At 34.2% G+C, this 16,054-nt stretch overlaps 2 long non-coding RNA genes across 2 annotated transcripts; one reads left to right on the forward strand and one right to left on the reverse strand.

Moving 5' to 3' along the window:
• The first annotated feature begins 1,244 nt into the window (after positions 1-1,244).
• Positions 1,245-2,487, forward strand: LOC130010815 (uncharacterized). The gene is made up of 3 exons (XR_008786092.1): positions 1,245-1,410; positions 1,732-1,788; positions 2,130-2,487. It is a non-coding gene; the product is annotated as an uncharacterized LOC130010815 (long non-coding RNA).
• Positions 2,488-8,525: 6,038 nt separating this feature from the next.
• LOC130010814 (uncharacterized) lies at positions 8,526-10,400 on the reverse strand. The gene is made up of 3 exons (XR_008786091.1): positions 10,249-10,400; positions 9,829-10,015; positions 8,526-8,729 (listed from the first exon to the last, which is right to left on the reverse strand). It is a non-coding gene; the product is annotated as an uncharacterized LOC130010814 (long non-coding RNA).
• Between the last annotated feature and the right edge of the window lie 5,654 nt (positions 10,401-16,054).

Below are 16,054 nucleotides of genomic sequence, written 5' to 3' on the forward strand. Positions count from 1 at the left end.
TTTATGTAATTTGGACTTTGTCCATACTATATTGTAATCTAATTTGACCATTTTAAGATCCTTAAAACACAGAAATATATTTTTCCAGACACTTTTCCAATGGACATTGAAATTAAGATTTTCATACAATGATATACACTTGGGTTCTAGAAAAAAAAAGGATCTAACAGTAAGCTATAACATAATTTTGAAGTGAGTTGTTCGGGTAGTATAACTTTACCCGTAATATTGAATGTATACGCTGGATTCTTTCCGGTATAACATTCATTATTAATAATGTCTACTGTGGTATAGATAATAATATAATATTATATTAGTTATCTTATCCATATCGTAATCAAGATATTCGGAGTGATAATATCAATAATAGTGTGTACAGGTACAAAACCGGTCTTCACATAATATATTATATCATATATTTTACATATAAGACAGTTTAAAAAATTTAAAATGCAATTTTCTACCATTATTAATTATTAATAGATTATAGAATAACGGCTGGCATGAAACTTCATAAGTATTACAAAGGTTTGGTCTAGAATTGTCATTGAGTTTATTCTATACTAACAGTAATGTTCTATAGAAAACGGGTAACTCTTTAAAAAATATATCATCTTTCCAAACGGCGTTATGTGAGCGTCTTACCCACATAGCCACCGTGACCCCGTTGACCAGTGACATAAGAGTGAGAAGTTTACACCGGTGTCACTAATTAATAAGAACAGACTATATGTCATTGTATCTTTCCAAACGGCGTTATGTGAGCGTCTTACCCACATAGCCACCGTGACCCCGTTGAACAGTGACATAAGAGTGAGAAGTTTACACCGGTGTCACTAATTAATAAGAACAGACTATAGTCCTACACCCACAGTCCAGTAACCACCTAATCTCTTATCAAAACAATCAGATGTGGGGGGGGGGGGGGGGTGAGGTTAAACTACTGTAGAGATAGATCAGTCTGATGTATGTGAAGGGACATCAGTTACATTAACATGTTCTATTCTATGTTTAACTATGTTGGTTATTTATAGGTGATGTTAGTTTTAGATAACATGTTCTATTCTATGTGTAACGATGTGTATATTTATAGGTGATGTTACTGTAGATATAGATCAGTCTGATGTATGTGAAGGGACACAAGTTACTTTAACATGTTCTATTCTATATTTAACTATGTTGATATTTAGAGGTGATGTTAGTTTAGATAACATGTTCTATTCTATGTTTAACCATAGAACTAGAATACTAACGGGAACGCCCAATGGATGACGTATAACGGTCATGACATAATTATGTTGTACATCGCATGCGCGAAGTCAATACGGCACAAATAACTTCCGGCCGTCTGTCAACATGGCAGAAGCATTCAACCTCCTGGAATTTCGAGAACCTGACGGTATAATAGATGTAAGTTATTTCATAATTTTAATGAATTTTATAAAATTAGGTACGTAATATACCATCAGGATTTTAAACCATTCATTTTTGGACGTTAAATTATCCTCACACACGCGTGTGTTTGCATCATTTTCTCTATTATTAATAATAATTATTTTTATGACATTCACATTTTTAAGGCCTTTATTTTTTTTTACATGTATTCTTTTGGATTGTTGTCAGCCTTTGGCATGCCCGTGCCAGTTTTGGCTTTATACTTATACTATAGCAGTGGTTTACCCGTGCCCTTATTTTGTTTATAAAACTACATATATATGTTTTTCTTTACAGCTTTTCTTTGCTGAAGATTTTTTCGAGACGTCTCAACCTGTCGTTCCAGTAGCATCCGTAAGTTTATTCTTGTCTATAGTCTATAGGTCTAGTCGAGTATAGTGTTCGTAGCAAATGGAGAAGTTTTGAAACACATGATGTGTAACTTTTATATATCTGACTATTTCGCAAACATGAAATTGCTTTCAAACAGTTTTTTATATTATAATATTTGTTTTAAAGAACTGTATCAAATTGGTATCAAGCTCCCAATTAGAAGGAATTGTGAGAAAAATTAAAACCTCCAACCCTTTCTTTGTTTGTGTACAGATTTACAATGGTAAATTTAATTCGTAGCTATTTGGTTTTGTTTGTTTTCATTTACGTTGTTTCCATTGTTATTTATTTTCTTTTTTAAGGTTCAAACTAATTCAGCTAAAATTACTGAGAAAGTTCAAGTAGTGGTTATATGAAAAATGATCTGATGTTCACATGATCTCAAGGGTTTGCCGAACCTCAATCGAGTTTAACCCCAACACGGAATATTATACATCAAAACTGTTCATCAGTACATGTATCTGCCTGTGCATTTTCTACTATAAGTTTATCATCATTTGGAACAATTAGTTAAATTACTATTCAAGATAACTAATATAAAAAACAAAAACAACAATATGTGGTTGCAATGATCCAAGACTCTGTTCAAAGATATTTTATTCACATGACAGTGATGCTTGTGAAAAAAAACACTTGTGAATTTAACAGATAATGACCATTAAACGCTCAAGGCAAATAGAAATCTACAAAAAATCCATTTAATAATAATATAATACATATATAAATCCAACACATTACAGGTAGTGTACCTGTATAAAAGTTGTATAAATTTTGTTATCATTGTTATTATTTTATACTGAGATGGCAATAAAAAAAACCCACCACATTTCAATATCAGTGGATGACTGCAAATCTTGTTTGGATTGAATCCAGGTTTAGCGTCCTACTCCTACTTAGTACTTTTCTGCTCAATTTTGTTTTCAAGATTTGCATTAATCTTGCGATTCTGAAAGTAACAACATCAGATTATGGTGATAACATGTGAGAATGGTTTCAAGATTGTGTAAACGCACCCCCAAACAATTCTCAAACAAAACAAAAATTAAACTGAACAGAATCAGAATGTTGATTTTTCTGGTATACACGTGGGGTATATAATGCTGCTTTTAAAAAGCTAGTGGACGTGCAAATTTATGGCATGTCACATCAGAGGTGTTATTTGATTGCATCTCGGTATATATAGTTTGTTTACAATTATCAACCTGGCCCCAAAATCTCAAAGCATTCTCATACTTAATTTAAAAATTTACTTAACTTTCAATCACTGTTTATGGGAAATATCATTGATGCGCAAACACATAACTTTGCTGTTACTTATTAAACAAACATTATTGCAGGTCTTTCTTTAGGCCTGAAATTTTATCTAATTTATTAATTAGACATTAATTAACTTATCCAGACCATAAACAACTCTCGATGGCATCGCTAGCCTGCGATATATTTAGCGGATTGGAAAACGAAAAATGATTAAATCTAAAAATGGATAACCAAGACTATGTAATGATGATTGCGGCTAGGCCTAAAATTCAAAAACTAATATCTCTGATTAGAGTGGAGTAATTTTACTGAAATTTTCAGCATATTCTACTTACATTATCTATTTTTAACTATTATAGCGAGAACTGTCAACTCTTTATCTAATCTCACATAATGACTCTTTAAAGTATTTGATACATTAAAACAACAAAAGTTTTATAATGGGATATACTTTAGTCAAAATAAAACGAACAATTTTGAGCAAAATCTTAACTCAAGACTGAGAATGCTTTGTGAACTTGGGGCCTTGTATGTAATAACAAGAAATAAACAATTAGTAGAACGCCGCTGATTAAATTCTAGATTCAATCAGGGTTTTTTTATACTTCCAATATTGATATTAATTCCAACAGAGCCAGGAACTTTCTATTTGTTCTAGGAAATTATCTGTATAATTAGACTATTTGTTTCCCACATTTTGTGAAGTACTTGCAGCAAAGTACAGTAAATAAAATACCAGACATCATTGATCAAAGTTTAACCCTATAACTTCTCATCTATGTGGAGTGGAGTCAATTAGAATAAATAAATAAACAAATGAATTTAAATCTATATTCTATTCAAATTGGTACCACATGATTATATTATTCTATCAGTTTTTGCTGGTTTATATGGAAACTATACATTATTACTAAGCTGTTTGTGAATTGTAAAATACATTTACAAGTATGTAAATATTGATAACTTTAATTATATATTTTTAATCAAAATCTGAATATGCAATGTGCTATGTAGCCATACATGTGAAATAAACTATTATTGATGCTATTTACTTTTGCAGTGTCTTCTCTGAATTCATCGCTACAATCAAAGTTTAGTAGTCTTATTTTTGTGTCCATGAATCGAGACTCAGGAGCAGAAAAGGGTTGGCGTGAATTTCACCAATCACTACCTTGTGCTGCTATGGAAATCGCAGAAAACTTCAAACTAAACAAACAATTCATTTTACTTTTATCAATAAAATATACTGAGCGCCATGGAAAACGCATCACTTTTTTTCCCAAATATTTTATTACTAGGTGATTTTGTATGTATAATATTATGCAATACTATGAACTATTGTTTCACACAATGCTCCCAAACGCAAAAATATCGGCCCGTGTGCACACAAAAAATTGCACGAGATGCACATGAAAAACCCAATATTCGCGTGCAGCATTGTGTGTGAGCCCTTTAAAAGCATGTTTTCAACTTAATGTGCAGTACATGAACTGTGAAACGTCAATCTGTCGTAATTTGTTGTTGGACGTGTGAAGAAATCGAGCTAGAGATGCCGAGACTTACTGAAAATCAACGGAATGAAGCCATGGGAATGTCCAGGGCTGGCATGTCTACACGTGCTATTGCCAGACACTTCAATTGTCATCAGTCCACTATTGTAAGGTTGGTGGAACGTGTTCGAGTTACTGGATCAACACGTGACCGTCAACGTCCTGGTCCACAACGCGTTACAACCCAGGCTCAAGACCGCTACATCCGGGTCACTCATCTGCGTGACAGATTCCGCCCAGCGACTCGAACAGGTGCACCAGTCGTCGGAAGACGAGGATCAGTAAGTGCCAATACCGTAAGACGTCGTCTAAGAGAAGTAGGACTCCGTGCACGACGACCTTATGTTGGAGCTATCCTCAGGGATCATCACCGTCAGCGGCGTGTGATATGGGCTCAAGGACACCAGACATGGAGAAGAGTAGACTGGCAAAGTGTGCTCTTCAGTGATGAGAGTCGCTTTCATCTTTATCACGCTGATGGCTGTCAACGTATGTGGAGACGTCTTGGGGAACGTCTTCCAGACTGCTGCGTCTTCAAAACGAATCAATGGGGTGGGGGAAGTGTAATGGTGTGGGGAGATTTCACATTTCATCACCGGACAGCCCTACACCTACCGTGATGATGTCTTGCAACCAATTGTTGTTCCGATGTTTCGAGCGCACCCACAACTTCAGCACTTCCAACAGGCTAATGCACGTACGCATACCGCCCGTTTTAGTATGGACTACTTGGCTGCTAACAACATCAATGTCTTGGACTGGCCAGCCATGTCTCCGGACATGGAACAGATAGGACATGACTGGGATGAGATTGGACGCCGTCTGTATCGGAGACCACATATGCACACCATTGCTGCTTTAGAAGCTCTCCCGTCAAAATGCAAAACCTAGTTACTCACTTTTATCTTATTTTGAGAAAACAATGGAAAACGGTATGAATGAATATTAAACCCCAGCTCATCCATTGATTTGACTATTGAGTTACTAGGTTTTGCTGTGGTATACTAGGCAAAGGAAGGAAGTCGCTAGGTTGTGTCATGGCTGTAACTGCTTACAAAATCAAAAGATTGGAATATCTAGTACAACAACAGGAAGCATATACCCTAGTAACTACAAATTTCATCCTAACTCAATTTTGATAAAACAAAAGTGAGTTACTAGGTTTTGCCGTTTGACGGGAGAGCTGCTCTTGTCCAAGAATGGAACAATTTTCCCCAGGCCTTCTTTCAAACATTGGTAAATTCCATGCGACGTCGCTGCTCAGCGTGCGTAAGAGCCCGTGGAGGACACACGCGCTACTGACATCTGTGTCGTACTTTTGGTTTTTGACCCCTCTGACTTTGTACCGTTGATTACAGATTAAACATCCATAAGTGTACAAATGTGTTGTTATTGATGTGTTCCCATTTGAACATTGTTCACAATGAGAAGCAAAATAAATAAGATATGTTTACAGGATCATTTTGTTATACGAAAAACTAAGTGATGCGTTTTCCATGGCGCTCAGTATACTTTGAATTATTGATAAAAATCAACATATCTAAGCCAGATTGTAAACAAATTACTGAGGTAAAGGCTGTTAGTTCTGGGGAGAAGGAAATTATCTTTTATATAGCTGGAAGTATTATTAGTAAACTACTTCACAAACTGTATAAAGAAGCAATTAAAAAAGACAAACAACATATTTACACAATACTTAAGGCTTTAAAAATTGATAAAGAGATTACATCAGATCCAAATGCAAAACTTGTAAAGTTATTTGATAGGGGAGGGCTTACATATATTACTCAAAAATCAGCAGATTTCTTCTTGGGTTTAGAAATTTGTTTCTGTAGAATGTATCCAGGTGAGCAGATTAATTTAGAATTGTCAAAACTTGAGTTCCTCAATGCTTGTAATTCTAATGAATTGATAACGAGAGACTTTTTGAATGCGCCATCATGTACAACTCAAACATAATTTTATGATGAAAGGGATTTAAAAGAATGTATGACATTGTGTATCAACATGTATTTTATAATACGAGTCCATCATAAATGTAAACACATGTTACAAAAATTTGTCAAGGAAACCAAAGGGAAAAAAAATCAAAAATGTCCAAGGGTCTTAGAACAGAGTTGAAAAAAAACTGAAAATGACATAAGATTTTGTTATTATTTAATATGTATTAAAATGCATTATGTAAGAGCCAAATCTGCCTGTTGCTGGTGTATGCCATCTTCATTAGCCCGATCGGAACAGAGCATGAGAACATTCAACTCCATTTATTTCATGTTTAAAAAATAATATTATTTAGACATTTATTCAAATGACACTCATAATGAACTCTATACCATTTTATGGCTAAGTTTCGTCAAAATGGAATAAAAAATTGTGACCCATAGTGTCCACAAACAAAAAGCGAAAACACTTCACATGAAAATCTGGGCGTATTAAACCAATGGCTATGGGATTTGCAGGAACAAACGTGTAATAACAAGCTTCTGTTTATGTCTTGGGTGTTACGTGTGTGTTGCATCGCTTCTTCTTTAAAGGAGTCTCATCAATATCAATTTCACAGTGTTTGCTGCTTCTTTTTGGTTTCCATTTGGTTTTATTTGAAGAGCAAGACTTCTTTGTAACCGAAATTTATTTTCTTGGTAACTGTAATTTAAAAATACATTATATAAAAAAACAATTAAAACAATGCTAGTCTTGTAAAAATAATGTTTGTTATTGTAGTTTCTCGACGGGATGTTTTCATGCATGTGTGATGGTCAGACAGAAACTGTCGTATACTATAATCATATATACAATAAACTTGAAATGAACATTAATAAAATAAAATAAATATTGTGGGTGGGGGAGGACTTACCCAAATTCATATATTGTTGGATTATCACTCCGTCTCCCCAAGGCCCTGTGTTGGCCAAAATGTTCCTCAACAGGATCCTGACAGAATTTGTTTGTCAGCACAAATTTGACGCCATGTTGAATAAGAAACTTTGTGGCTTCAACAACAGCTTTGGCTGCAAAAAAGAAAAGAAAATAGGTAATTATATTTGAAATACGACTTTATTGGATAATCGGAACTTTAAAAAAAATATGTAAATTTATAACATTTAAGCAGTCAAAAAAACGGTCAACTAGTTTGATGAATGTTGCTGTTTCTGTAGCTGCTTCCCCACCATATTCCTCTATAATCAATCCAACTGATCTACTTAAAACCTGGAAAACACAAATATAATCAAAGCATGATTATAAATAGGGCACATTTATTGATTACTTTGGCAAAATGTTTAAATTTTTAGTATTGTATTTAATATCTACAAAAAAGCTTACCTGAGCAGCAAGGTTCACCTTCATGACGGAAAATGATGTTAGATGAATGTGGTTGTAAGTCAGTTTTGTAGATTTGCTCAACTCATTTTTCATGTCTCCCTCATAAACATCAACCACATGCCCCCATAAAAGGTAACAAAACAATGGATCTATCAGACTTTGATACAGATTTAATTTTATAACTTAAACATACATTATGCAAGAGCTAAATCTGCCTATTGGAGGTCTTTCTTTAGGCCTGAAATGTTATCTAATTATTAATTAGACATTAACTAATTTATCCAGACCATGATCAACCCTCGATGGCATCGCTAGCCTGTGATATTTAATGGAGTGGAATACATTTTTTGTCAAATTTGTCAATCTAAAAATGGTTAACCAAGACTATGTGTTTTATCGTTCCGACTTATCAGGACCATAATACCCCTTTAATGGTAGAAAATGATATTTGGAGTGTAATCAAAGTTATCAAATTTAAAGTGATCAGACTAAATGATTTCAACTAATGCCACTCAACAAATCTTTTAGGTAATATATAATATTCCCGATTTTCAAAAACTATGAACTCACCCATAACAATCTTGTGTTTTGATTTCTTCCTGAAGCTGATAGATTATTCATTAGAGTCTTCAGAAGATGTGGAGCATCTGAGAGAAAAAATATCTCTCTATCTGGAGAAAATGGATTAGTTGTTTTATATACCATATCACTCTCTCCATGAAGAGCAATAAATTTCATATTAGAAGATGCCTTATCAGATGTACTAGCTATAACCTACAAATACAGAAATCATTAACATAAATTTGATTTAAAAGGATACAGAGTAAACTCCTTTTCCCTACTGACCCCTTTGCACTACGTTCTTAAAATTCCGTTAGCTATTTCTCTCGTGTGCATCCCATTTTTGGAACTCGTATCATCGACTCCGCTAAAAATACCTGGCGCATTGACATCAATTAGCCTTAGAGGTATCCCGTGACGTCACAATAGGGACGTTCACTAATATCCCTACTTTCGGAAATGAAGCACATCTGTGGAAATTGGCGGACAACGGAGGTAAAATATGGCAGATCGCCTTGTCCTGTACCTTTCCAACCATGAGTAACTGGGAGGCTTTCTGTGAAGGAGTTGATCTTTGTCTCGAACTCGAGGCCTGGCCAGTTTGTCGCACATCGAATCGCGATGATTTGGCAGAATCAAACATCAGTAAAGAAGACTGGGTATTCTTACAACGTTTCAATCGAGAAACGCAAAAACAACCTCGTGAGCTCCTTGTTGAATTAAAGAAATATTTTCCTAGAGCCACTTTTCAAAGTATGCGAAATAGTAGCTTAAGTCTTAGCCTAACTCAAGGCCGAATATGAAAAACAGGAGCAAGTTCCCAATTAATTTAGCCGTGGTACACCTACGGCTAAAGCTAATAAAAAATTTAGGAAACTTTAAACTTAAGAGATCAAAAGGGTTAGGAGCCTCGAGTCAATGCAAATAAGCATAATCATGACGGCAAATTCTTAGTCGAATATCTTTGCACACTTTTCGGAATAAAGACTCCGGTGCCAAAGATCCTCATTTAAGCCTGAAGAGTTCGAATAAGAACGAAACTAGTAGCTGAGAGAAATCTGGGAAGGCTGTTCGCCTATGTACAGATTTTTTACTTAAAAGGATACAGCTTTTTTGTGACAAATATAAGTGTAAATATAAAAATGGTGCTAATTGTTACAATGTCATTCTGAGTGATAACTACATAGTACATGTCCTTTCATTTGGGTTTCCAAATGTATTAGTTCAGTGCCATTGGATACCTAATAAGCTAATTCTTATTTTTTGTATGAGTGTTCATTATAAGTTTAACAATAAATTTCCATAATGATACCTTCAGATTGCAGTAAGTGTCAAGATGAGCAACAGCTTCCCAAAATATTGGATACAAATCAGAAGATGTGGTTGATTTTGTAGGAAACCATCCAATACTATACTTTAAATTGCTATTCACCCCAATAACCATCAAAACCAGACAATGTGTAGCAACATTCTGTGAAAGACTTCCACATTCATTAGCACTGAAATATATATTGATACAAGTGAAGAACATTTTCCAATTATTTTATGTTTGGAATGTGAAGAAATTCATATAACAAACTGACAGTAGTTTTAAATTTTAACTCAAGAAACACAATATTCCAGTCAATTAAAAATACAAGAAATTAGATGGCTAATTATCATTGGGAAAGACAAATCTCCTAAACTCTGATCAATTGGGGGTATAAAAAAAGATTTATTTACACCAACTTACCTGTTAATAAAACCAACAACATTACCAGTCTCTCTGTCAAAGACCAAATCTGACTTGATACTCATCTCGTCGTGAAGAATGGTTATCCACTTCTGATCCTCAAGAAGCAGAGCTGCTGCCTGTCTTATTTCATTGAAACTTCTTGATGAAAGCCTGGTTATCCACTTCTGATCCTCAAGAAGCAGGGCTGCTGTCTGTCTTATTTCATTGAGAACTTCTTGATGAAAGCCTGGTGTAGGCTTGATAAAATTGGAGAAATCACGAAGTGTAGATTCACCTGGCAGACGGAGAATGCCGATATTACGGAAGGATCTGTATGATGCTGGACTCTGGGAATGTAACAAAATTGCCAGTCGTATCATCATAGGATGCCACACATATCCTCTATTCCCCTTAGAAAATACTAATTTCTGCTGTTGCCAGAATAATTTGACAAAAGGCTCTGATATGATTCGTGTAAATCGTCGTTGACTTTGACACTTTCTTGATCAAGCTTCTTTTGAATTGACTGTAATTGATTGTTAAGATGTTTCACTCGTCTACGGGATTCCTTTAATGCTTTAGACACTACTCCTTTGCTGACACACTGTAATGGAGTTTTTGAGGAAATGGTTATACTTGATGATATGTTATCGGAATCATACTTTCTCTGTAAATCTCTGTTAATCTGTCGACAACTTAAACAAATTTCTTTTTGAGTGTCCTCAACAAAACCTTTACATACAGAAGCACGTACACAGCTTTCGTAATTTATATTTTGACTTGTGTTCATGTAAAGATTAACGTGTCTGAAATATCTTACAGTTGTAGGCTGACATTGAGAATAAGACTGTAACTGTTTTGATGTTATGCCCCTACATATCTTCATATTCTCAACAGTTCTTATAAGTAAATCAATAGATGTAACTTAAATTTGAACAGGAAACAAAAAAGTATTATAATGTACTTCACAATTCATGTCCTTATCAATGGTTGAATGGTATTTTATTCTTTTATCGTCAGTTTTAAATAAGTAAATATAATCATCTGAAGACTGACATAGCCACGAAGCAGGCATTTGACCTAAAGATGATTGCTGCAACATATGAAAGGTCACTTCTTTTACATGTAAACATGGTTCCTCGGTTTTTCTAGGATTCTGAAAGAAATAGAAAAATTCATAAAATCAAATTAACACAAAAAGAATTGGATTGTCATACATATATTCATAATTTCCTTCATTTGTGAATAAAATCAAAAATGTATAAAAGTATATTATAAGAAGAATGTGATATTCATGCAAGTATTTATAATTAATATGGATGAATTGAATTTTCATATATAGATATTTAGTATGGAAGCATTGAATGTTCAAATTCATATTCATAATTAATATGGAAGAGGGGAAGGGTGGGACCAACGATGCGAAAATACCGAAAAGGTCACAATACTGGTAATTCTCGTGGTGGCATAAAGCGATTTTCACCAAAGTAAGTTTTATTTCAAATAAGATTCATATAAGCTTACTGTGGTCCTCTCAATTCAATGAAAATCAATCTAGTAATAATAGTATTATTAATAGAAAACTAAGTTACCGCTGGCTTCCTTGGATCCAATTTCTTCGTTGTTATGCTTTTCTGTGGAAGATTTAAGATTGGTAGACTCCCTTCTTTTAATCTTCTATAAGTAGAGCCAGATTTTTTGTAAACATCTAAAAAATTCATAAAATCAAAATAAAAAGGTTCACAAAAACAAAACAAAAGGTTCAGGCATAATAATTGTAGTTTTTTTTCCGTGGCTGTTGATTAATGGGGAACAAGATTATTTTGAATTTGAATGTAAAATTAAAAGAATTTGGGGGAATACCCCTCTCGGGATTTGACAGGTCAAGGTCAGTCATAAATAAACAATTTTATGGAGCTGATCTAGTTAAAACTTTGACCACGCATCCTTATCCCTTTACCTTATTTATATTGGACTTTTTAAACAAAATGAATTAATAATTCATGAAATTAAAATAAAAGAAGATATAGTAGAAAAGTCGTGCTTTCATATAGACCGTTTTACTGTAGTTGGGGAATCCCTCTGGTAAATTGATCTACAACAAATTTCATAACAAATTGCAAGTAGACTAGCAAGTTATATCGAAACGGAACTAATGTAAACAAACCTATAGCCTGCAACTTTGATGAGAGAAAAGATAAAAATTAACGGGCAGACACGAGAATACAGAAACCCCGCTAGTATGGGTTTATTATAATTTTAGTGTGAGTTGTAAGGGTGAACTGCCAACTTGGCTACATTTAATTTCTTTTTTGAGGTTTTCACTTACTTTCAACGAAACAATCCGGCTCGAAGTGTCTTGAACATATTGTCAGTGTCTTTTCATTTACCCGGTCTGATCTGGTAGATCGTATTATACTTAAAAGCTTCTCCTTCCACTCTGTGTTGTTTTTCTGTAAACGATGCAAAGATAAGCCCCGATTTCTTTTGTTACAGGCGGAACATCCTTACAAAACACAATTAGCGCCAGACATTTAGTTGGTGTCTGCAGAAACCGAAAGTAAGCTGTGCCCGATATCAGCGTCAGAGGCCGGCCGTCACATAAGGTAGTGACGTCACACGGTGGGCGTTCCCGTTCGTATTCTAGTTCTATGGTTTAACTATGTGTATATTTATAGATGAGGTTACTGTAGATATAAATAAGTCTGTTGTATATGAAGGAACATCAGTTACTTTAACATGTTCTATTCTATGTGTAACTATGTGTATATTTATAGGTGAGGTTACTGTAGATATAAATAAGTCTGTTGTATATGAAGGAACATCAGTTACTTTAACATGTTCTATTCTATGTGTAACTATGTGTATATTTATAGGTGATGATACTGTAGATATAGATCAGTCTGATGTATGTGGAGGAACATCAGTTACATTAACGTGTTCTATTCTATGTATATATTTATAGGTGAGGTTACTATAGATATAGACCAGCCTGATGTATGCGAGGGAAGATCAGTTACTTTAACATGTACTGTAAAACCACCACAAACTATTGAATGGAAACTATTTAATGGCATGATTTCAACTTGTACAACCAAATGTAATCAGCAACCATGCTGTAATATTACCTTTGATTATAATAATGATACTAGTATAAGTATTGTATATATCAACAGTACATCATTGATAAGAGATGGGGGGCAATGGAAGTGTACACGTGGAATCAGTGGTGAAATGGGAAGTACAAATTTAAAGATTAAAGGTGAGCGAGAATTCATGTTTATTATTATTACATTGTTCCAAATCAAAGGAAGTCGCGTGATATTTTATGGGGTTGTTTCTACGTGTATTTTGTATCGTGTGTTATGGAGGAGGGGGGGTGTGTCTACATCTTAACTTTTTATTTTATTTCAGTCACAGCATCAAGTAGAATCAAAGACAAAAATAGATTATGCCTTACAGATGGTAGCGTTTTATACAGGGATCACAGATTTAAACGTTTCATTCACGTGGTACATAGATTCTATAGATAATACATCACCGCACCAGTATAGTGGTGTTACTTTCTTTTATCATTATTTCAGCCCAAGCATCAAGTATTTCATTTGGGTCTATTTTATCATTATTCCAGCCCCAACATCAAGTACAATCAAAGATAAAGGTAGATTATTATTTACTGATGGTATGGTAATAGAGGTCACATGTTATACTGGAACTATAGATTCAACAGTTTCATTCACGTGGTATATAGATTCAACAGATAATGTACTACCAGGACAGACGGGTGGTGTTATAAATGGTGGAACAGCTAGTATCTTACAGTTAAATGGTACCAAACAACTGAACAATAAAAAACTCTACTGTTCAGCTAAAAATCAGTGTGGTACTGGTAACACCGATAATATCACTCTTGATATAAGATGTAAGTTATAATATATAAGATGTACCATTAATATTTGTAGTATTACTAAAACAAATTATATAAGATGTTAGGTTTTTGACAACCTATTATATATAAAATATATTAAAACGGAAACAATCGTGAACGTTTACTATGAGACTTAATATATTTTTGTATTTTAATTTTTATAATCGAAAATCGGGCAAATATTTAGGGCCATGAAATCTAATGTTATCATATTACCTTATAAAATATCAGATTCGAGGTGTAATCATTTATCTGGCATAGCATAATGCAAGTGGAGATCTCAAAAGCCGGATATATCTATGCCACTCTATTCACCACCTCAGTTGTTAATTAATACAATAAATTGCCGGTTACAATAATTGACACAAATTACATTTGAACAATAGCCATACATTTAAACACAATTCTGCAATACCTTCTACGCGTTTTGTGGTGTTTATAACAGTTTAACAGTTATTAAATATCCTCTGTGTCTTAAATTTATAGATTAAAGCCACGTACACCGTATACAGTTCCAATGATTTTAATATGCTCTATGTGTGTTTTTGGTCACGGAATGTGAATGTATAGAGTTACAGAGTAAGATAAATGTTTAACTTCACCTGTATAAAATATTCATATTGTCTATATTTTGTTTCTCTATTACTTGGTTTTACTGTATATTAAAACTATTCCAGATCCACCAACACTACATATAGAACCATCAACCAGTCGTTATAAAATAATAGAAGGTAATCAACTGATTTTAACCTGTACTGTTGAAGATTCTAATCCACAACCTACCAGTTTTACCTGGAGTAAAGATGGTGGCAGTATTACAGGTCAAAGTTCATCTGTATTCCGTCTGACATCAGTACAGAGATCACAAGCTGGACAGTATACATGTACAGCTACTAATGGAGTTGGAACAGGAACATCTACATCTGTACAAGTTGATGTTTTATATCCACCTACTGTGTCCACACCACCTATATATAAAATACTAGAATCTACTGGATTAACTATAACTTGTTCCGGTAACCCCGGTAACCCTAATGTTACTAGCTATAGATGGACTGGATCTGGTGGATATATTTCTACTGGTGCTACATTAAATATACCTGATATAAAGAGGAATCAGACAGGTGTTTATACATGTACAGCTACTAATATCATGATACCTACGTCTACACAACAAACAGGTACAGCTACAAGTCAAACAACAATTGATGTTTTATGTAAGTATGCTTTAACACTTCTCTTTTATCTGGTTCTCTGTCTTCATGTAATTGCCATAAATGTGTAAATATTTTGTTTGGTTCAATATGATTGAAAAAACAGAATTTTACACTACTTTGGTCTTTTCTCGTCGTCTCTTCTTGGATTTTCAATTGCCAGTGTATGAAACCGTCAGTAATTGGGGCTTGATGGATATCTCGATTTTTCACAAATTAGTCGGGATTCTAGTTGCAGAACTTCTCGACCACTAGAGTTCCAACTGGTTACATAAGACAATAATTAGGCAAGGTTGGAATATATTAACCTCGCAAATACAGTAACATTAACAATACCAACTCAGTGACAAGAACAATAGATATTCATAGAAAGGGTACCGGTACTTATAGCCAACCAGATGAACGTTTACTGTCGTTTTCATCTACTTTTTGTCTTATTCTAACTATCGGAAATATTTCAGCGACTGCCTCTGATGAAGAGCCTGATACGTATTCGTATGTTCCGTCCACGCCACTATAAACCATATCCTGTTATATGTTAACCATTACCTGTATGTATTTACCACAGATCTAAAATATGTGTTTCAGATGGACCTACAGTATCTGTATCACGTGAATCTGTTGTTACAGAAGAATCAAATAGTCTAACTGTAACCTGTACAGTTGATTCTAATCCAGTATC

This window comes from Patella vulgata, chromosome 2 (genome assembly GCF_932274485.2).
Source record: "Patella vulgata chromosome 2, xgPatVulg1.2, whole genome shotgun sequence".
Classification (NCBI taxonomy): Eukaryota; Metazoa; Mollusca; class Gastropoda; family Patellidae; genus Patella; species Patella vulgata.